This window comes from Cavia porcellus, unplaced genomic scaffold (genome assembly GCF_034190915.1).
Source record: "Cavia porcellus strain 051 isolate PalLab524CR breed Dunkin Hartley unplaced genomic scaffold, mCavPor4.1 scaffold_1, whole genome shotgun sequence".
Lineage (NCBI taxonomy): Eukaryota > Metazoa > Chordata > Mammalia > Rodentia > Caviidae > Cavia > Cavia porcellus.
In genome coordinates, this window is record NW_026947484.1 from 225,242,976 (window position 1) to 225,267,414 (window position 24,439).

Consider the following 24,439-nt stretch of genomic DNA (forward strand, 5'->3'; position numbering starts at 1 on the left):
TTTAAAATTCTTAAAATAAGAATTTGAGTATCTCTTAAGTAAATATTTTTATTTCTCTAATTGTGCTTATAGAATTTCTTTTACGATGAATATTGTTATGCCTTATTATAGATGATATCAAATTAAAAGGATAAATCAGAATATGTTTTAGCCCTTGTAAATTTTAGCCTGTTGTAATGGAACTGCAATATCTATTAATAAAAGAGACTCAAGTTACTTTCTTAATTCTCCACTCATTGAAGTTTGCCTTTGACAATTCATTGCAGTCTTTAAGTTTATTAAAAAACTAGTGTTTTAATATTTTCATTTTTATTTTGGTGTAACTTTATTTGAATTTTAAATAAATTATCTTTTGGTTCTTTATTTTTTTAAAAATGTAGCTAATCCACCAGATAAATTTTAAAAATACTTTCCAAAAATTGATGGCCGTGTCATATAGAGAACTGAAAATTTCAAGGCAAAGAAGGTGTAATTGATTAAATTAGAGGCTAAAAGCCCAAAAGAGAGTTTCAAGATTGGATTTTAAAGAAAAAAAGTAATAAACCATCTCTTACAAAGAAAGAAGTCTGGCAAGAAGAAAATAATAGTACTTTTGTTATTAATAAAAGAGTTATGTACCTGTCAGTGTCTTTTCAGTGAAGTGAAAGTTTCAGCGATTATTTCTAAAGTAATTTGACTATAATTTGCTGATCTAATTTTTAAAAAGACTTTGAAAAGAACACGCACAATCAATGAGTTTAGTCATCCTCTCCTTCACTACAACTTATCACGGTACAAAATTAAAACTTTTCCTTGCTAGTTTTCCTATGTAACTAGTCATATACTAGTGACAGATATTAACCATATATTGAGCCTTAAACGCTAATTTCAAAGTGTGAATTTGGGTCACACCTATCTGATTGCAATAGCTGGGTCAAGCCTAAAGCAGCAGATCCATAAACTCCCCAGGAGCTGTGCTATTCACATACATATTTATGTAATTCAGGGCTACAGACTGCATAATGCAAATTTGGGGAAATGTGTCATTTTATCAAAAATCTCAGATTTGTGAGTGGATAGGAAAGAATAACTTGGCTAAAAATGTTGTATCTGTTTCTAAAGAAGTCATTTTCCTCCCTGCATTTACCCTCCTATTCTATAAACTAAGTAACAGTGCATAACACCCCAAGTCTCACAGAAATGCCATGGCAAGGAAGTCAGGGAACTCAAAGGAGTTTTCAGGACCTCCAGGAGGTGTGAAGGAGAACAACTGTGTCTTACTATCTTTAATCCTGCTTTAATGCTGCTCTTCCTGTACCCCCAACTCTAACCCTGCAAGTGTGTGACACGTTTGATTTTTTGCTAACTGCAGAAGAGCTGAAAAATTGGAAGCCTTCTTTTGCTCACTCTGCCTTTAGTCTGCTCCTCAGACATAAAAATCATGTGCTAAATAAAAGGTCTAAGCAATAATTCGATCATAATTCTTGGAGTCAATAAAAAATGCCAAACAAGAGAGAATTTCTCCCAGTGTTCCACTGTAGGAAGTAAATTTCTGTAGAAAACACAGAGCTTCTTCACAGGCTTAGTGTTCCTGTTGTATGTAATTTCATACTGACCTTTACTATAGCAGCAATGACACTGAAAATCCCATAATCATCTCTCTTCTCATTCTTACAGTGTTGGAGGCCACACGGTACCGTAAAAATCATGGTGAAAATAGGAACGTGCAATTAGTTGATCACGGCAGTTTGGTTCATGACCTTTCTACCAAGGCAAAAGTTTTGCCTGCTTGACTTGTGTCCCTATTCTATGGTATCACTCATATTATTTTTAGTTTCTCTCAACATATCTTTCTGCTCAGAAACTCAAGAATACTATAGCACCTAGTGCAAACAAAGGGTTGATGATATTTTACATTAACCCTATACGTATTAGGAAGAAGTCTCCTTTTCTGGGGCATCATAATTCTCTAAAAGAAGTGCTGCAATTGAAGCTATGTACTAATGATTTAACCATGAATTCCTTAAGAATTGTGTTAAAAAGTTTCATAGTTTGACCAAATATGCTCCAAAGAATGCATAGAATCATGGAAAAATGATCCTCATATTAAGAATTTTTTTTTTTTTTTTTAGGACAGGAAGGGTGATACATGCTTATCATTTGAGCACTGTAGGAAGCTGGAAAGGGAAAGGTGGAAAATTTGAACTCAATCTGGGAAAATTAGACCCTGTCTTTAAAAATGAATATGTAAATACAAAGGGTTGGAGGACATAGCTTAGTGTGAAGGCCCTACATGCAATCCTCAGTACCACAAAAAAATACATTTTAAACTTTATAATCAGCCTGCTAAAATATTTTTGCTTCAGTATCTCTCTCTTACAATTGTCTATTTCCTAATGACTCAAAGAAGAAATTCTACATTCTTGAGAGAGTATAAAGAAAAGATTAAATTTGTATAAGGAGTAGATGGTAGCTTTCCCGTAAGAATACATCACAACTTTCACTTTTTCTGTCATTTTGCCAATCTAGCAGGAAGTTACCACGTCTGCCTATTGTTAGCAGGTAAGGCCTGTGCTATCATGGACATCACTAAGAAGATTCAGTGATCCTGTCGATGAAGTATGCTATTCCTTTTTCTGTCATGTTATACTCTCATGGTGACATATTTCACCAGGGTAACACAGTTATACCTGTTGAAAAGCTTTTCTAGGTATAATAATGTTAGCTTGGGGGATACCAGTTAATCACTTAGTGAACTCATAATTATGGTCTTGGATGAAAAGTCAACCCAAAAGGTCAATTACAGTAATTCATATCAATGATAGAGTAAATAATAAATATGAAAGTTTGGAGACAAGGCAGGTGCAGGTACCAAGATAAGCAGTCTGTAAATGGTGTTGGCATGTTTAAAAGGTAAGTCTATATTGCAATATTTCTCCAGTGAAGAAAAGTGAAATGTCAGGTATTAGAAAACATTTGATCTTCATGCAACTATTTATGAAGGACAAACCAAAGTGCTTTAGACTTGGAAAGAATTCTCAAAGAAAGGTTAGCGCTCAAACTGTTTTTTTGTTTTGTTTTGTTTTGTTTTGTTTTTTTTTTTAAAGAAAGCCAACCAAAGAATAAGTGAAAAGGAACCACAGTGTTGGGGAGGGAGCTGAGAAAAGCACTTGGTTCAAAAGAACAACCAATTAGGTGCAGAAACTACATTGCACTCAATGTATTTAAAAGCTCCAGTCAACAAGCATTCTGGCTCACTGGGCCTCTGCTGTCTATTTTTTCCTTCTTGAGGCACTCAACCATTTACAGTACCCCCCAAGCCACATTTCCTCTCAGAAGTACAGTATTCAACGACTTTGCCGTGCCTGTATCACAGTGTCCCTAATCCTCATGACCTCCATCATCTCCAGAAATGTCAATATGAGCACAACTTTGAAATTTTGGGCATAATTTCTAAAGAGAAGGAAAATGTTAGTAGGAATTTTTTAAAAAGGCTCTGAAACTAAAACTTTATCTCCATATAAATTAAGGTATGTGCATTTCTAATTCATGGGTTTCAGAAAAGAAACTGTTTCCTTTGATGTCTAATTTATAGGAATTGTGTAATTATCAAAAATCGTCTAATTCACAAAGTCATATCAGTACTTCTACATGTTCACAAAAGGTTTGTGTTAGTAGTTACTGGTGCAGAGCCAGCTTTCTGGGACTAGTTCTTCTCTCTATATATATATAATATTTAGGAATAATAAAAGGAATTATCTTAGTTACATTGCCAAACAACATTCCAGGTGCTACTATATTCTCCAAATCCTTCTACCTGAAAAGTAGTAACTATAGTAAATTTCTATTAATCCATTACACATAAATTTTAACCTTTTATTTTTACAGAGTTGAACATAATTCCTTCTTATATATTATATTTTCTTGTGGTTGAAGAGTGATCTATTTCAAGGTAAGAGTGATCTATTTCTAGGTAAGGCTCTACTGGCAATTGTAGGTATTACTTTTCATATGCACAGTAATCAGATTTTCTCTTTCATTGTGCTCAGAATTACACAGATGGTTACATCTAGGACACAGTGTTTATCAAGCAATTGTTTTCAATGGTTTGGAACCCATCAGCTTGTCATCCTTCTGTAAGAATATATAAGGAGGATATGACCTATTTAGAATCCATTTGTGGGAATACGACACTTCAAATTTGAGAATGGAAATTACTGGGCAGAAGAAGATCGATTCCTCTGAACATCCTTTTTTTGGATGAAGAAAATATTTGGGAAGACACACTTCTTCACTTTCTAGGATTTTCACCTTTGCAACTGCCCCCAGAAATATTGCTCCTAGTAACACAAATATTTTATGAATATTAGGAGGTTTATAGGAGATAGTAAAACATGCTCTGTGACAAATAGACCTGGCTCTAATTCTTGGGTAAATCCACCAGTTTTGTAACAATAACAATTTTTTTTAACTTTTACAAAGTACCTGTATGATTGTCTGTTCATTCTATATGCTTTGATTTTGTAACTTGAACAACTACTCCTAAGATAACAATATGTGGGCTGGCTTTAGCCCAGGGGTTCCTTCGCGTCCGGCTTCCCAACTGCCTGGGCCAAATGGTCCAGTGGTTTGAGACCCACAGGCGCCCTCCAGTCCTTTAAAAAAAAAAAAAAAAGATAACAATATGTAATATATCACCTAGTGTTGGGATCTGTACCTAGACTCCTAATCCCCCAAACAGGTACATGGCAAAGGCTCAAAGGAATGAGATATGCAACATAATCTTTAGGGCTGCAAGAGGAGTGAAATCCTCAGTTGAGCTAGTTAACTCTGCAAGCCTGCCAGCTGACTGACCCTAGGCAGCCCATATTTAATCAAAACAAGCAAGGAGTTGAGTGGACAATGGAGGGAACCTGAGCAGGTTCTTAGAAGGTGTTCAAGGACCCCTGAGAGCAAGAGAAGATGCTAATTAAGGAAAACTATCCAGAAAGCCTCCAGGTGGTCTCAGCTGTGGCCTATCTTGCCTCCTGAGGTGTCCTCTCATTCTCAATTCAATCATGCCCTGACCATTCAACAGCCCTGAATGTGTATTCATCTGATTGCTCTCCAACATATCCCTTTTTTTGTTGTTGTTTTGTTGACATGTGAGACAGGTGGCCAGCTGAAGCTGGAGAAGTTATGATAGGAAAGCACCCACAATTTAAACTCTGCATAGGCCATCAGTTTATACCAGTATTCAGTTAGCAGTGTAGCCAGCAATTGTCAGAGTGTGTCAGTGATCCAAGCTTCCCCTACAGTCAACATTTTACAGGGCATTATACCTCTGGAAGTTGTACCTTTCTGCAGGAGGTTAAGGACCAAGCTAAGGTGAGACCTGCATTAAATGCAGTGAGTTTCTTACTTCCTATCAATGTCAGTTAGGTCTCCAGGAATTACCTTGGAACCATGCACAGCACCTCTTGGCTATTCTGTCAGTGTCAGCCATCTCGATGAGCCATGGGCACTGCTTGACCAAGTTGCTTTCTGTGAAAGCTTGAGAGATTTTTCTCCTGGTGACTCTCCTTAGGCACACCTTACATCAAAGATCACTTTCCTCTGTGGTCTTATAATCTTCTTGATCAGGAGACCAGGGACTCACTGAGTACCAGGGACTCACTGAGGTTATTTTATATACTGGGAATCCACTGACCTTGAAGTGCTGAGCCAAAATATTGGCTATCCTTTTAGCCCATCCATTTCTCTACTGCTTTAGTCTCCAAACCTCAGCTGTTGAACAGCCAGAAGATTGATAACAGTACAGAATGTTAGAGACAGTAAGCTTAACACTATCTTATCTAAACATGAAGCACCTTAGAACATTAAACGTAACCTATTTCCTACTACGCACAGATATCTTGGCATTTAAATACTTATAGTATTAACAGTTACATATTTTACATTGTAGATCAGGAATCAAAACTACACATATTATTGTATCATGACAATCATGACATTCTTACAATAATCTGAATTTCCATTTTGACATAAACTATCCTTTGTAGTCCATCACCCTTATTTAGTAGAAAAGAAGTACCTATCATGCTTACTGACCTTTAATGGAGTGTTAATCTCATAAGTGTTTGGCACCAGCAGAATTCTAAACATGAAACAAAAGGCTATTTCCATGAGCAATCCCTGTTTTATAACCTGGGAGACCTATGCATCTAGAACCATTAATATACTGAGTACCCCTTGAAGTTTATAGCAATCATCTGTCATACTCATAGGAAATCTTTGCATAGGCATTTTCAACCCAAAACTTATCGTATTATTTCTTTTGGATAATTACCAGTGTGAATATATAACAATGATATATTTTATAACTCTTAGAGTGTCTCTTACAAAGCCATGGAGATTATTGATGTCTCCAATCAATAAAGCAGAACTGGTTAATAATAATATTACCAGGTAGCTGCTTTCTTGTTTATCAATCAGAGTCCAGTCCAACAATTGTAACCCCAAGGAATTTTATTTCATCCTAATATTATTATTTCTAAATAATGAGACTCTCAAGTCCATGATAAATATATTACACTTATGTACTCAATCTTTGTGTCATTTGGACCAGCCAGCAACCAAGGTGAAAGCATACTTTGTAAATTCATAACCCAAATGAATTTTTGATCAAACAATCCAAAAATGGGAAAAGAGAAAAGTCATTGTCAAAATAAAAGGAACAGCTGTTCACAGAGTGGACAAATGGACAAACACAGACAGATGATTTGTACAGATTCAAACAAACACAGAAACAAGCACATAGCCCATTGGGATCCCTGAGAACTCTCCAAATTCTCCAGGGGCTGCTTATGTACTCATACCACACCATTATATCAACTAGCTCACCTCCTACATCCTGTGTTCTCATGGCATTTCTCAGGTCTTCCATGCTGCTTGGACTCTCTTGTATGAGATTTTTTGCTTGCTGCTGTACAAGTGCAAATAATCACTAGCTCAGCAACTCTAGCAACTGCTTACAAACAGACCGGTCAAACAGACAACAGACACAGATGGACTGACAAACATCTTACAAAACCAGAGTACACCCAAGCACATCCTTAATCATACTGAATTATATTAACTTCTTACAAATTTAAAATTCACAACTATAAATTGACCAATTGGATTTGTTATAGGGCAGATAGCAAAGATCCCATACAAAACAATCTTGGAAAGGGCTGAAAGGGTTCTTCAGTAAAGAGAAAATAAATGGACATATACAGCAAGGGTCAGCAAAAAGGTTGCTGGCTGGCCAGTATAGGTAAACAGCTTTCATTTAAAGTACTGCCAGGTGAGTGGGGTAAATGTAATCATTCAACAGTAAATACCTTGCTGCTCTGGATGGCAACAAGAGCTCTCATGGGCAAAGGGGCTAAACAAAAGATGAGCAAGGAGACAGGGCAGGCCTTCGGGACTCGATCCACCAAAACTGTGGTGAATATGAGAGCAATGCTCTGAATGACCTGCTGTAAAGCAGGAGAGTCAGGGATCACATCAGGAGGATCTGTGTGATCCCATAAAGCATTGAATAGAGGATCTAAAACCTAAAAAGGAAAGGCTATCCACAGCTAGAGAGACTTGGACATTCATCTCCCAAGGGAGTAGCAGACACCATCACAGTAGAGCCAAATCCTTGATTTCCACAAGTAACATCATGAGTTTTAGAGGAGACATGAGGTAAGACAATCAGTTGAGCTACAGATTTAGAAAATTTACTTGAATGGGTAAGAGAGATGACAAAGTATCAATATTCCAGTATAGTCAGCATGCAAACTTTCAAAGTAGGGCTCTTGTCCTTGTTGATGCAAAACAAGACAAACAAGTCCTGCATGTTGTTTAGCTTCTTGGGCAAGTTTTTGCATGGAGGTTAGACCTGCTGGAAAGTCACCCATAGGTTTTACAGGGTTTGTGTTTTGTGGCAGCAACAGCAAGGGGCCGAAGCATGGGGAGGTGCAGAAGCAGCACAAGTGACACACCCAGGAAAATCAGGAGGCTGACCATGTGCTGTTTCAACTGCCTACCTGCCAAATGTTGTCACAACATCAGCAAAGATACCAGGTGTGCAAGACAGAGCTAGGGGCTCCAGGCTCCTCATGCAGTAGTTTGCCTCTCTTGTCCCAATCTTCCACAATGAGTGTTCCCCACTTGGGATTCCAAGGATGCCAATCATGAATTTCCAAGGAGAGTTGCACCACACTATCCTCGGAAGTAACATAGACCACATTCCTGAGAAGGAAAAGCAGTTCTGCTTTGTGATCTTGTGGCTCTTCAGACAGAGAATTCCCCGTAACTTACCTGATGAAAGGATTTTCCAAAGAAAATGAAATAAGTTGCAATAGACACATTGGGGCCTTGTTCCACCTCAGGAACACAGCAAAGATAAGTCCACAGCAGACGTCTCCACTGTAGAGTCCCTGTTGAGGTGCCAACCTGTGGGGGGTCAGTGGCTAGACACCCAGTGCCCCAAATGGGTGCAATGTGAAGGCTCAAAGGAATGAAACACAGGGCGTAGTCTCAAAGACTGCAGGAGGAGTGAAATCCTCGACCAAGTTCGTAACTCTGCTAGCTGGCTGACTGATCCTGCACAACCCCAATTTAATCAGAACAAGCAAGAAGTTGAATGGACAATGTAGGAAACCTGAGCAGGATCTTGGGAGGGGTTCAAGCATCCCTCAGAGCAACAGAGGATGCTAATTAAGGAAAACTACCCAGAAAGTCTCCAGGTGGCCTCAGCCGTGGCCTATCGTACCCCTTGAGCTGTCTTCTCACTCTCAGTTCAGTCATGCCTAAACCACACCGCAGCCCTGAATGTGTATTCAGCTTCAACCCTCTCCAGCAAAGTAGTGATGAATTCCTAATGATATTTTTTAAAAGTCCTGTATCATTTCTATTCCTTTTTTTTCTTTTTTGCTTTTTTTAAAATTAAAATTACCTGATTTCTCATCTTGAAGTGAGAGTTTGAATATATACATTGTAAGGTGGTCATGAAAAATAATGAAATGGCCTAAGTGAAGTGTAAATTACAATTCTACATTCATAATATGGTTAGTTCTTTATTCCTACCCAGGCATTTTATAACTGATGCTTCATTTTTATACATTAGTATTATACAACACAAGAATATCACAGAACATAGTCAATGCATTAGGATAAATTACATTAGTTTTGTGCAGATTTTGAAGTATCCTGCTGATGTACTGCCATAACTTTAAAGTCATAACTTTAACCAATTTAGAAGGAGTTTCTGAACATGAAAAGCAACCTGATGGTGGGGCAATCTTAGAGGCTATTTGGAGCCCAAAATTTCTATGGCAGCCTCTACCATACCTGTACCATTTAAGGCCTGATTCACAGATGCTTAGTCATATAGCTCTAGAAACAAACAATGGAATCTGGCAGGTATCTTTGAGGAAAACCATGCACTTTATGCTCAGGGTTCAGCCACAGAACATTGACTGTTAGGACTTTGCAAGAAGGGGCAATGGAGGTGTTTTCTTATGCTTATGAGATAATGTGAAAATTAGTTTCTTTTCAACTTACTAAGTAGTATTTCAAAGTTTTCCTGTTTCAAGCCAAATTAGAGAATTGGCTATTCTATCCCATAGATTTGGAAATTAATGTTAAGCTAAGTGATTTAGGTTCTAATAGAGAAAATTTGAGGTTCTGTTAGTAGAGTACTCATTTAAAACAAGCCATAATTCAATGCATCCCTGGGACTCCCCTAGCATTTGTGGAGTGGGGATCACACATCCTAACATTAATGACTTTGCCCTTGTCCATCTTCCTCCCTCCTTACTCTTCTGTATCACCTCTCTTACTCTCTTTCTGAAACCATGAGTGAAGATCACTCACTTACTGCATGTTTGTAACTAGGCAATCACCGTTTCCCACCTCTCCATTTCAGCAAATTTTCTGAGCTCTCCCCATTTCCCTGTTATGCTTTCATTTTCTCTGCTTCAGACGCCTGTCACATCATTGAAACAAGAACTTGCTTGACCCAAGAGAGAAATGTCTTTACCCATATTCTCCACAGACATTTCCCAGAAAGTTAACAAGATTCCAGGAAAAGAAAATTTGCTTGAGATTCTAGACAGATGAAGCAATAGACAATCTCACAAATTTCAGAAAGTACTCAAGAGACTCCAGTGTGAAGACTGTGACTCCTGCCTCCTTGCTATTCACAACCTCTGCTCCCCTCCCTGTGAATGTGGGCAGGAACTATGAATTGCTTCTAATAAATGGGATCCAGCAAATGTTATGGTGGAAACCTTGACGAAAACACAAGATTAATATCTATCTTGCTAGGGAATTATTTCACTTACTAGTTGTGAAGAAGCAAGAGACCATGTTGAAAAAGTTCATAGTCTAAGGACCTGAGCATGGCTTCCACATGATAGATAACAAGGCTATTCAGCAACATACGGGAACATAAATATTGCCACAAAGCACATCAGCTTGGAATGGCTTTTCCACTCAGGCCTTATGAAGTTATAGCTCTGTTAAACACCATGTTTTCAGCCTTCTGAAGGCTGGGATAAGCTATTTAATACTTTTCCTGATCCATGAAAAATGCTACAGGATAAAAAATGAGTTATTTAAGGACGCTACATTTGTGGCAGCTTCGTTAAACAGTGACAAGTCACTAACATAGAGATCACAAATGGAAGGAGAGGAGCAAATCTGAGTAAGCAAGGACACAGAGAGAAACAGCTGACTGTTGAAAAGCAGGTCTGACCAAAGGTAAAACTTCAGGTTGTGATCCCTGTCAAGAAGACTTTAAAATACAGTTTAGCTAGCAGGAAGTTTACTGAAAAGTGACCTGAGGCTCCACATTGTGAAAGAAAAATGCAGCAATTGGTCAGGACAGCGGAAGAGGGTTCTGATGGATGATCCAGAAAAACCTTGGCTAATCTTAATGTTGCTCAAATTAAACAAGTCTTTCAAACCTTTATGCTCTTGACCAAAATGGGTGTGCCTTGACATAGCCTTATTACAGAATGTGTACAGCCTCAGGAAGGTCATCACCTTGGGTAATGTGGCATCAGCTGAAAACTCTACTGACAGTAGACTCAGCACCTGGAGCAACATGGTCTTCTCTGAAGAGAACTCCAGAGCTGGCACCACCAAGTCCATTACAGATGTGTGCAAAGACAAACTGGTGGCTGAGCACGTGTTTCTTTGCCAGTGTACCTGATCTGCTCCAGCTCCCCTTAAAGCTGACACTGCTTTGAGAGCCTGATTTCAAAGTGATGATTAAATTTATTTCATCTACTTAGAATTTAAAAACTCAATGTGAAGTTTGTTTACAGAACATATTTCAAATCCTGTCTGAATTGTTACATCTCCTGCAATAGCTATTAGAACTATGTCAAGAGCACGAAGGACATAGGTATCAATTCCAAATATAGGAACTGACAAAAATTTCACATACAAGGGAAGGAACTAATGCCACTCTCAGAAAAGGAAATTAAAGAAAGTCTAATAAAAAGCCTATTAAAAATGAGCAAGCAGGTTTGAGGGGGTAAAAAATGGCTGATATGGTATTTGGGGAACACCAAGAGCACAATATCACCACTTTCTTTAGGTCAGAAGTGAAACTGTGAGAAAGCCATAGCTGTAACTCAAAGGAGGGGAGGGCTGGCTTTGGGAAGGGAAAACAATGTATTTCTCTTTCCCATTCCATTCTTAGATCTCATGCCAATAACTCCAATCAGTTCAACCCAACAACCCAGAACAAATGATGCCTTCCAAAATGGCGGTTTCCCAGTCACTAAGCAGTGTGGAGAGGGGATCTGGATAGGTAAACTGGAAAATGGAAAGCAGTGAAGAGGAATTGAAAAAAAAAATGTTTAAATAAAGGAACAGGAAGAAACGGGGAAAAAAAGGAAATTCCAGAATAGGTTTAAGCAACAATCGATACTTTGTTGTGGTAGAGGATATTTCCTCAGGGTGATAACTTGGAATCAGGTAGACATGGTTCAGAAAGGAAGAAGGGGTGGGGGCAGAGGATCCAGGCCCACAGTCTCCATCTCAAGGTTCACATTAGGAAATCCAGCAAAACATAGTGAAATAGGACAGAGAAAACTGCTACATTAGTCTCATCATCTTAGCCCCAGTTTTCATGGAATCAGAACAGGACTCTGAAGTCAGAAGACTGAGTGGTGATTTCCTGATTAGGTAATTGTCATTTGTGTTATAATAATTTGTATTGATTTGTACCAGGATATTCCCACCACGGTCTTCATCAAAGATCATCCTGGTAAGATACTTAATCACTGGGCTTGATGGCTATGGTCTTCTGTCAGTACTGTGAGACTGCATGCCAAATGAGGTGTGCCAATGCCATCTCTTCATCATGTGGGAAGACTCCCTTGTGTGGTGTTGCATGTGTTGCAGCTAATTAACTGGATGGCAACCAATCCCTCAGGTCTTCTCCAATATTATAGAATTCCTGGCTTTTCACACTCACTGTGTCAACATGTTTACACAGTCTGTTTAGTTCACCTTTTTATCCAAAATCTAATAGTAATTTGCCAACAGAACTTTTAAACATTTTTAAAACGTTTTTTGATTGTTTTGCCTTCTCTAATAATAATAACATCTCCACGGGCAACACTTCTTCAGAATTCAGTTGGCATAAGCTTCTTCCATTGTCTAGAACAATTTACCAGTAGATATAGCATGCTGCATTTTCAGATTTAGTATTGAATATTTTTCTTTAGAAATAATGCCACCTTAATTTTATACTTCTTTCTTCAGGATAAGAAATTTCCTGTTTTGGAAAAGTACCTGAAGCCAAACACTTTATTAGGCACATGAGGCTTGTGAGTTTCATTTGCTAAATTTCTTTTCACATATATAAACATACACAGTCTCATAAAGTGTTTTGTTCATTTTTATATGTACTGTGGCTCACAGTGACCATGCAATCTGTGCAAAATCACAGAAAAAAAATATTTTGTAGCTGGTTTTGAACTTGAATTTTCCTGACTAGAAACCACTGTCTCCCCTGTCCTGCACTTTATACAGCACCCCACCATTCTTTCACCCTCTCCACACTTGGAAAATTCTTCTTTTGGCGGGGGATAGTACAAATAATCTTCTAAAAAGGGTCATTTTGACAGAATATGAAATTACATGGAATCATTAACATTTCAATATAAATGAATTGCTCATTATCTGTTCTGAAGGTATTTATAATATATGAGAAATCTCACTTAAAACTGAAGAAATAACTCCGAGGTGTTTTCGAGTATTATGACTGATGCTAGAATTTTCTATTAAATAAAGAAATACTTTGGAGTACTCACATTTTATTACTCACATTTCTTAATCTTTTCTTTAGAGCTAATTTCCTAAATTTATCAGTAAGAGTTACTGGGTTACAAAAAATTTTATTTTTCATAGTAAGGAAATACTTTGTTTTTAACCTTTATAAACAGGTTACACCACAGCTTTCAATTTCTCACCAAGGTGTTGATTCCATTGTGATCTGTGAGTACCATGAACTGCTATCACCACCACCAGAACCCTGAGCTCCACCTGCTTTCACATGCAGACATAGAATCTCTTGTGACTTCACCTTGAATGTCCAAACTTCAGAACTATGAGGACCATATTTTTGTTATTTACATGCCACTTCATCTAAAATGTTCTGTGGTAGCAACCTGAATGAACTAATGCACAGTCCAAATTTTTAAAAAATTATTGGCTGACTATGTGAAAAAATTCTGGCTTTCCTGCAAGGCAATGGTATTGATTATATAAACTCTCCAATTTAGATCTGCTTTTCACCTGTGCTCCTCATTATTGTTGGGTAAATGCTAAAGCAGTAAATGAGAAATTATAGAAATAAATTAAAGTTATCTGTCCCTGCTAGTGAAGAGTGTACCTTTATGACTTATATGTGGTTAATATAAGGAAAATCATCTTTATCTAATGATTGACCAAATTCAAATTTAGTTCCAGTCCTTAAAATGAATAATTTATTGTTGGATTACCTTAACAGGAATCATCCAAGTCTGAGAACTTCATTTTGTCCCTCTAGTTCTGTAAATTATAGAAAGCTAAACTTAGCCCATTGGCCCCTTAAAATCACTAACCAGATCACAGTAAAAGAGTGGTACAAAATAGTCTATATTTCCGAACATCTCTTATCCAGTAGATATTATCCAATCAGATTTATACTGTCTTTGTTGGTCTATAATTACATCAAACTGTTTACATGGAATCCAGGATTCCTAGTTATTCCCAGTAGATGTGGTTCACATGATGTGGTTCAATATTCTATTTCATCATCGCCAGAAGCAGTTACATGTTTTCTTTTTTTTGTAAGTTAATGAGAGGCTTTGGCAAAATAATCTCTCTTATTTGTAGCACAGTACATGTGTACTTTATGAGTGCAGGTGGGGTGGTAGAAGTATGAGACACTGAAATACAAAAATTTAACTTTCATTTACCAGGAATCAGTGTTAATGGAACAGAATATGTATCAAGAAATTGTTGTCCTTGATGTTTCTGAGTAAAGCATGATAATATATAATATCTTAACTACACACAGCCTCAGAAATTATTCTTATTCTGAGCAGTGCCAACAGAATTTATAAACTAGCAAAAGTTTTCTTAGACATCCACAGAAAAGTTCAGTAGTAAATACTTTGTGGGGATTATAGAGCGCTGATCTGCTTGAAGAATTCATGCTTGCAGTAGGCTTATACATCCATAAAACTACAAACAGGAACTTAGACAGCTAAAGCAAGAACAAGTAAATGAATTTAACATTTGTCAGGAATCTAACAAGGAACCATATCTTTTGGACAGTTTACACATACCAAGTGAACCCTATATGCCAGGAATAATAAGTGGTCATAAGTAGATACCCCTTAGTCTTCACATTAACACTGTTAACCATTGAGGAGAGAAACTGAAAGATGCCCAGAGACTTGACCAAGGTCATGTAGCTCATGAGTTGCAGGCCCATATGACTATAGTTTGTAGTCTTAAACGCTGAGCATGGAGCCTATTTTAATGAGGCAAAACTTGTGGGAAGCCACCTATGAATGGCGCCCATTTCCTGCTTCCGGGTTCTTCCCGGCCTGAACAAGCCCGCCAAATTGTCATATCTGCCCAGTTACCCGTGACGCTAGTCTATCAGCTTGTTAGGCGCGCTTCTCTGTGATTGGATACTGCTTCCCCTTATAAGAGGTTGTTCCTGCCCCCAACGGGCGGAAGAGGAACCAACACTGAGGGTGGCGGACCTTGTCAGGTCCGGTTCGCTGTACACAATAAAGTTTGAGAGCTGATCCTGCTCGAGTTTGGTCTCCTGTCTCCCGCGGCTCCGGTCATCTGGTGGCCCGTACGGGGAAGGTTCAGCGATGCGCGGGCGCGACTGCTGTCACCTGCGGTACGGCGGAGAACCCGGCTCAATAACAACGGAAGGCCCCGAGCACCTCTTCTCTTCACCCTGATCAGCTACGTGAGATACAGCGGTTCCCGGGACAGGTGAGTACTGGATCTCCTGGGTTGGGTGGACGCACCTAACAGATTTTGAGCGCCACACGGGTGGATGCCGGTCTTTTTTTTTCTTTTCTTCCCCTTGCATTTGTTTCGCTTTCGCTTTGCCATTATGGGCAACGCTGCTCGCAAACCCCTCGCTGACTCCCTAAGAGTCCTGCTGCGGACCCGAGGCATCTACATAAACCGGGTCACCCTTTCGAGATTTCTGGATAGTGTTAATGAAATTGCCCCCTGGTTTTGGCCCACAGGCTCTCTAACCCTCCCGTCATGGGAGAAGTTAGGAGGGGATCTTAGATGCGCCCGAGAAGAGCGACGCTTGGATCCCATGGTTTTACCCCTGTGGGAACTGATTAGGGCTTGTGTGACGGACAAACAAACCCCCGGGCTTTGCTCAGCCTGACAGGCTCTTGACAAAGCTTGATCCGAGTGCTTGGAGGAGCCCGAAGTCACACCTGACTTTGGGCCTCCAGAGAAACACAAGGGCTCCGATTGTGATTCGGATTCGGAGGGCTCAGAAGAGGAGGTCGTCTTTGCTAAGCATGACCCTCCTACACCGTTAAAAGAGGAACTTAGGGCTCGGGAAGATAAAAAGGGGAACCAAACACCACCCTGCCCGAGCTACTCCGCTTTGCGGGAGGAACTTAGGTCCTTCTGCTCCTTGGCAAGCTCGCGACCCATGGTCGCCCCCTTTAGGATGCCAGGCCCTACTGCACCGCCGTGGCCGGAAGAGGAGTTGCTCCCTGGGCTGCCACCTCTGCCCGTGGCCGCCGGAGGGAGCCCACAATCCATGGCACCGCCCTGGTTAGAGGGAGAGCTATTTCCTGGGTTACCTCCTGCGCCCCCTTCTGGGGGAGGAGGAGGACGTTCCTTCCACCAGAGGGTATGGTCGCGGCTTCCCTTTGAGTGTCCCGGTCTCCATGCATTCCTGGTACAAGTAGGAGGTAGGGGAGGAGGAGGATATTATGAGCCCTTAGAAATTAAACAACTTAAAGCTATCAAGGACGCAGTTTCAGCTTATGGGCCCAATGCACCATTTACCATGGCGCTTTTAGAGGCATTGGCTGGCCTGTATTTAACTCCGGGAGCCAGCTGGCGCATGCCTGCCTTTCCCCCGGACAGTATTTAGATTGGAAGTCTTGGAATGAGGAATTCTGCGTAGAGCAGGCGGCGGCTAACCGGGAACATGGCCAAAGAGATTGGAACAGAGACATGTTATTAGGGCGAGGAGCTTTCGAGGAAGATCAGACCCAGTACCCTCACCAGGTTTATGAACAAATCAGTCGCTGTGGCCTCCAGGCCTGGAGACGGCTGGCTGGAAAGGGAGAGCATATGGGCCACCTCACAAAAATTTTACAACAGCAGGGGGAGCCCTTCTCCGATTTCGTGGCCCGCATGCTTGAGGCCGCTAACAGAATTTTTCCAGACGCTGAGGCGGCTCACCCTCTCATAAAACAACTGATTTTCGAACAGTGCACTAAAGAGTGTCGTGATGTCCTAAGGTCCAACAAAAATAGGTCTTTAGAAGAGTGGACACGCCTGTGCCGTGAACTGGGCGGCCCGGTAACTAATCACGGGCTCATTGCCGCCATGGTCGCTGCCCTTCAAGGCGCTGCCAACGGAGGCAAGCCTCGGGTAGGGGGCAATAGAAATAAAAATAAAAACAACACTTCTTGCTTTGGCTGTGGCCAACTAGGACACATTAAGCGTAATTGCCCCAACAAACAGATCGGGCAGGGAGGAGCCCCTGGCCCTGGATTATGCCCAAGATGCCAAAAAGGTAATCATTCAGCAGCCGAGTGCTGATCGATATTCGATAAAGACGGCAATAGGCTTTCAGGAAGTCCAGACAATCAGCCAAAAAACGGCCGATGGAGGCCCCTCCTGCAGGCGGGGCCCCCTCTGGCCCAAACCTTCCTTCAGTTCCAGCCCCAGCAACCACAAACACCCCAGGTCCCTTTAGGCGGGCAACCCCAGGCTCAGCAGGGCTGGACCTCAGTGCCACCTCCGACCTCCTATTAACACCCGAGATGGGAGTACAATTAGTTGAAACCTCCCTGCCAAATCCCCTTCCGCCAGACACGGTCGGACTTCTATTGGGGAGGTCCTCGGTGGCACTCAGGGGCCTTACAATCATCCCAGGTGTAATTGACTCAGATTTCACTGGCACCATCAAAATTATGGTTCAAGCCCTACAAGGCACGATTATCATTAATAAAGGAGATAAAATAGCCCAGCTGTTGGTTCTACCAAGCCTTCATAAAAACTTCCCCGCGAGAAACCTGACCTGAGGTGCTCAGGGCTTCGGCTCTTCCGGGGATACCTTTGAAGGCTTACATTTGATGTTGCAAGAACGTCCTATGCTAACCATTGACATCAATGGCAGACCCATTAAAGGCTTGCTTGACACAGGAGCAGATCGCTCAATCATTTCACAAAAAGATTGGCCTAGCTCTTGGCCCACAGATGTGGCATCCCAGAGCCTACAGGGGCTTGGGTTTGTCCACGCCCCTAAGGTGAGTGCTTCGCTCCTGACATGGCGCGACAAGGAAGGTCATTCTGGTCACTTCCGTCCCTTCGTACTCCAGCTTCCCGTATCTCTATGGGGAAGAGATATTTTGACAGACATGGGCGTCACCTTAACTAACATCTACTCCCAAAAAGCTCACTCCATGTTGCTAAAACAAGGGTATATCCCTGGAAAGGGCCTAGGCGTTCACCTACAAGGCCGAACCTCGCCTATTCAAGGCAGCCCCAAACAAGACAAAAAAGGCCTGGGTTTTTCCTAGGGGTCACTGAAAGCCTTCTCACACCTGAACCCATAAAAATTACTTGGAAAACTGACACCCCTGTGTGGGTTCAACAGTGGCCCCTACCAAAGGAGAAGGCAGAAGCCGCTCTGGAGCTAATTCAGGACCAACTCCAGGCGGGACATATCAGACCATCAACCTCCCCCTGGAATACCCCTATTTTTGTCATTAAAAAGCGCTCAGGAAAATGGCGGCTCCTCCATGACCTGAGGGCAGTCAATGCTCAGATGCAACCCCTGGGTGCGGTTCAGAGAGGCATGCCTGCACTATCAGTGCTCCCACAAATTTGGCCGGTCTATGTCATCGATCTTAAAGATTGCTTTTACTCCATCCCTCTTCACCCAGATGATTCACCTCGCTTTGCTTTTACCTTGCCCACTATCAATCAGGAAAAGCCAGACCTTAGATATGAGTGGATAATGTTACCCCAAGGGATGACCAACAGTCCCACTATGTGCCAATTGTTTGTCGATGCTGTCATAGAGCCCATAAGACATAAATTCCCAAAAAATAGATGCCTCCATTATATGGACGACATCCTAATATCAGGAAAGGACCTCCCGAGCTTAGAGCAAATGCTTAGGCAGCTGGTCTCTACCCTTAGAGCCGCTAATCTGCACATTGCCCCAGACAAGATCCAGCGGTCAGAGATAGCCCAATATTTAGGGACAAAAATTACTTCCTCTCAGGTATCACCATTAAAATTGGTTATCCGGCGTGATACGATCCTAAGTTTACATGACATGCAAAAATTAGTTGGGGATATCAATTGGATCAGGCCGTACTTGGCCTTACCTAACAGCAAATTAAAACCCCTGTTTGACTTACTTAAGGGAGACCCTGACTTAAATTCATCCTGAGAACTTACGCCGGAGGCAGAAGTGGCACTACAAGCAGTAGAGCGGGCCCTGACCACGGCCGCATTAAGGCGTATTAATCCAGAAAAGACCTTCGCCTTGTGCGTCCTCAAAACAGCTAGACAACCTACAGCTGTCATTTGGCAGCAAGGACCCTTGCTTTGGGTCCACCCAAAAATGTCTCCTGCTAAGGCTATTGACCATTATCCAGACGCGGTCGCTTCCCTTTCTCTAGAGGGCATCTCACGCGCTATACAACATTTTGGGGTGCCTCCTTCCTCCCTACATGTGCCATACACAAGAGATCAAATTGAAACCTTAACAACATGCCTGGATTCCTGGGCGATCCTTCGGTGTACTTTCCAGGGAACCATAGATAATCAATTCCCAAAAGACCCCCTGCTCCAGTTTGTCACCGTGCATCCTGTGATCTTTCCTAAGGTCACGTCCCCACACCCCATAGCTGGAGCTCCAATAATATTTACAGACAGCTCCAAGTCAGGCATAGGCGCGTATGTGGTTATGGGTCAAGAGCCAAAAACTATCCAATTTACTCCAGACCAACCCCAGGTGGTCGAGCTCCAAATAATACAGGAGGTCTTACGTCGCTTTCCAGGCGATGTTAACCTCCTGTTGGACTCCAAGTATGTGGTAAATGCTCTCCAAGTTCTGGAGACGGCGGGTCCCATTAAACCCTCTTCAACGGTAGCCTCCATATTCCTAGGTATTCAACATCAGCTATGGAATAGAACCTCAAAAGTGTTCATCTCACATATCAGAGCCCATACTAATTTACCTGGGCCCTTGGCAGAGGGCAATGCCTTGGCAGACTCGGCCACGCGCCCGATATGGGTCTTCACCTTTCCCAACCCTCTGGAAACAGCCCAAAAATTCCACTCTCAGTTCCATGTTAATGCCCGCACCCTCATGGCGCGCTTCAACATCACGAGAGCACAAGCACGAGAGATTGTACGGTATTGCCCAGCTTGTGTGATCTCTTCACCCCAACAATCTATTGGCATTAACCCAAGAGGACTTCGCCCAAATCATATTTGGCAAATGGATGTTACACACATCCCAGAATTCGGAAAACTTAAATATGTTCATGTTTCGGTAGATACCGCCTCCCAGGTTATGTTTGCCTCGGCAGAACCCGGAGAAAGGGCCACCCACGCTATTAATCATTGCCTGGCAGCCTGGGCTGCTTGGAGAAAGCCCAATATACTAAAAACAGACAATGGTCCTGCCTATACCAGCAAAATTTTTATGACATTTTGTCAACAAATGGAAGTCACTCTTAAACATGACATTCCTTACAACCCCCAAGGACAAGGCATCATTGAGCGATCCCATCAGACACTCAAGGGTGTCTTACAAAAACAAAAGGAGGGAATAGGCCATGGCCTAACGCCCAAAGGAAGAATATCATTGGCACTCTTTACCATAAACTTTTTAAACCTTAATCACAATAATCATTCCCCTGCCATGGAGCACAAAAACCCGTCCCCGGCCGACAAAGGGCTGGTGAGATGGAAAGATGTCCTTACAGGACAATGGATGGGCCCGGATCCAGTGATTAGCTGGACCCGAGGTGCGGTTTGTGTCTTCCCACAGGAACCAGGCTGCGAACCGCTGTGGGTCCCGGAAAGATTGACGCGAGCAGTAAACTCCCCACCAGTTCCTGATAAAGCACAGGAGGATAAGCCCGCGGACACAAGTCAACTCGACCCTTCAGGGACCGACGCTCAGTGCCCGAGACCATCTACAAACTAAAATGTCTGATTTGGAGCTTTTTCTATTCTGTGGGTTCCTATTAATCACCCCTGTTCGCACAAATTTGACCAACACTGTTAAAAATATGACAGCTTGGCTGCAAGACACCTACCTACCTAAGTTTCACAATTTGTCCCTCATAGTCGGTCAGGAACTTGACAATATGGACGGTATCCAACTAGGTCCAGTCAGGTTCGATTTATCAACTTTAGGCAGTGTTATAGCCAGTTTGTGGGAACGCGTCACCTCCTGGTTCTCCTGGCCCAACCTGACTACTTGGATCCTGATTGCCGTGGCCTTCCTAGTGGGGTTTGTGGTTATTAAATGCTTGTTAGATCGCCTCATACAAACTCAGCAGCAGGTTAAGATCACAGCTATGGCATTCTTTATCAGAGTATCATGTTAAAAATTCATTACTAGAAATGACTTATAGGACAGAAGTTTAAATTCAAGCCTTTTTTGACTTCTTTGCCTCAGCTTACTAAGGCCTTTCTATACTCCACAGCTTTTTTTAGGAATTATACCTTACATCTTATTTTAGGTTGTTCTGTATACTAAGTTGTTCTCAATCGACCTGAGATGAAAAGATAGGCATATTCACGGCCCTCTGAAACATTCTGCTCAATTCCATGAAAACTTCTATTGTCTGTATAAACAATTGCCATGCTTATTATTCATGTGACTTTTTATTCCAATTATTGGAGTTTTGATACCGATCCAGCTTTACATCTAGACCTACTAAATATTCATTGGGAAGTCACAGTTTGGGTGATATTCTGTAGATACCTTAGCTTTTGCAGAATCTGACAGGAAAAAAAAATACAAGAATGATTTCTTAAGATCCATACATATAATAACAATGGCATATATTAAATAGATATAATGCAATGTGCATTGTGTTTATTTTGTTCTCATTGCTGCAAATGCCTTTAACAAACATTTGAGTATACCATATAAAAAATTTCCATTAGAATGTACTGGAAGCATATTATAGATCACAGTCTTTTAAAACAGTTTCTATGTTTTTAGTTCAACACTCCCCTAAAATAGAAAACAATGTTTCCTTGATGTTTTCTGCCATAGAGAGATAAAGCAAGAGAATATGTCAGAGAAGATGCATACACGGTGTGCTCATTATGTTGCTGGATTTCTATGTTTAAATCATTTACATGAGTTAATAGAAATACATTTTAAAATGATAGAGACACAATATAGTTCATGATACACAATTCACTTTTTAGGAACTAAACACATTTTTTTCTAACAAAGAGAAGACATGATTTGCCCTACTGAGAAATGATGTAGGTTTTTGTATTTGAGTAAATTATTATATACCTTAATTTTAAGCTCTGTATTGAATTAAGAGTGCATTTCAAAGCTGTGGCTCTATTTCTAATCTGCTGGACTACAGGCTTAAGCTTTGAGAAGCTACATACACTAAACATATTTATTATTTTCAGCTCATATCATTTCCCCTATAGTGTTAATTAGTTATAATAACTCCCCCAAACTACAGTTTATAGAAAAAGCAATGTCCAGTGTATACACATGGAAAGATGATACTATTGTTATAGTTGATATATTGTGTCAACTTCAGAAGTCAACTTGAGATTCAGCAGGGAACCAGGGTTCTTATTTTGCAAATATCTTCATCCTGTGCAAAGGAGGGCAAGGAGATTTTGTGCTCCATCTGCCCTAGAGAGTGGCGGGTGGCCTGCATACACTACAAGGGAGGAGAAGAGGATTGTTTTTGTCCTTTTTGCTCTGGTTGCTTTTTGCTCTGGCTGTTGCCTTGAAGTGTTGCCCCAGTGCCGTGCCACCCTGCGTTGGAGCCATGTGATTATGGACTGAAACTTCTACAAATAGTGAGCTAAATACACCTTTCCTTCCTTCATTTTGGGTATTGGGTGTTTTGTCCCAGCAACGAGAGAAAAGTAACCAAGACAACTATTGATGAGTTAACATTAGATTCTTAGTACTTTTAAACATAAATCCAGCTAACTTTAGCCAGGTCTATCTTCCAGGCATTTCCCTAGATGACTGATTGCCCACCTTTTAGTGACAGAATACCAACGCAAAATCCACTTATTTATCATGAGGTACCAATATTTAAATTAATCCTGTATACTGAAGTTTTTATTTAGAAAAACAATTGCACAGTAACATGTTTTGTTTTAAATGAAAAACACAGTAGCATACATACCATAAGTTTACTACCCAGATCCTTGACTTCTTACTGTAGATTTACTATTCTTGGGTGTTGTCCTAATTCTCTTTTTCAGACTTTTAACTCTGTCCTATGCCCTTTTACTGAGGGTGCTTTATAACCAAATACCTTTGATACCATTATAATCATGGCTGTGTACTTCCATATCATAGGTACAATATTTCCTAAATATTATGAAGATTCTGGTATTAATCATGTGCACCTAAAGTCTTATTGTATGGAATAATCTCTGGCTAGAGAAAGTTACTTGGATGAACATTTAAAATTGTGCTATACAAAACAAAATGATCTTGCATGCCAAAGTGCACTAGTTATCACTTAGAAATATGTATATTCATTATATGAGACAGGTTGGATACCTTCCTATAAGCTCAGAAAGTACTCATATGGGCTACCTCTCGAAGGTGAAAAAAGAGAGACAATACACAAAGGTAATGGTCCAACCCATTAAGGGATTGTTATTTGTAAATTTGTCTCTGGAATTAATATTCCAGAAGGAAAGAACCAAGATTTAGAAATAAGAATTCACCAGGATATCTAGATGTGCTTCAAACCTAAAAGCCTAGAAATGTAGACTGAAGACCATAGCAAGTGGAAAATTTTAATCATTGAGCTACTACGTCAAGTGTAAAATGAGGTATGGGATAAGGAAAACAGAGGCAGCTCTAAATTTGCAAATTGACGAGGCTTTTTGGGAAGTTTTTTTATAAGACTCTGAATAACATCAGCAGGCTGTATTTTTCATGAAACAAAGGTAGTTCAGACCCTCGTTCAGTCCTTCTCTAGGGTTAAAGTCAGGGCGTGTAAGTGCAGGTCCAGCTCAGTTTCTCAGATGTGTGCACATGTCAGTTGCTGAACGTTTCTAGCTTCCATTTCCTCTTGGATGAAATGTGAGCAATAAAATGATTTCTATACACCTCACAACACCACTGTGAGGGTCAATAAAATAATGGTTCTTGGGATGGACAAAGAAAGAAGTTTCATAAGTGTTATCTGCTATCATTACTCAAACTAAATTACATATTTAAGAATTTGTTTCTTAGTTAATCTTCCTTTTGGAGCATGTTGAGAAACCAATAGCTATGCTTTTGCAGAATAAAGCTGTACAGTCTAAGAAACACCAAGCCAAATCTCAGAAAATCCAATAATTAAATGTCTATTTACCAGAGTACGTGTGAACAGAAAGTCAATAAAACTGTGCATATAAAAGTCAATTTTTCCCTAACAGTTCATAGCAAAGAGAA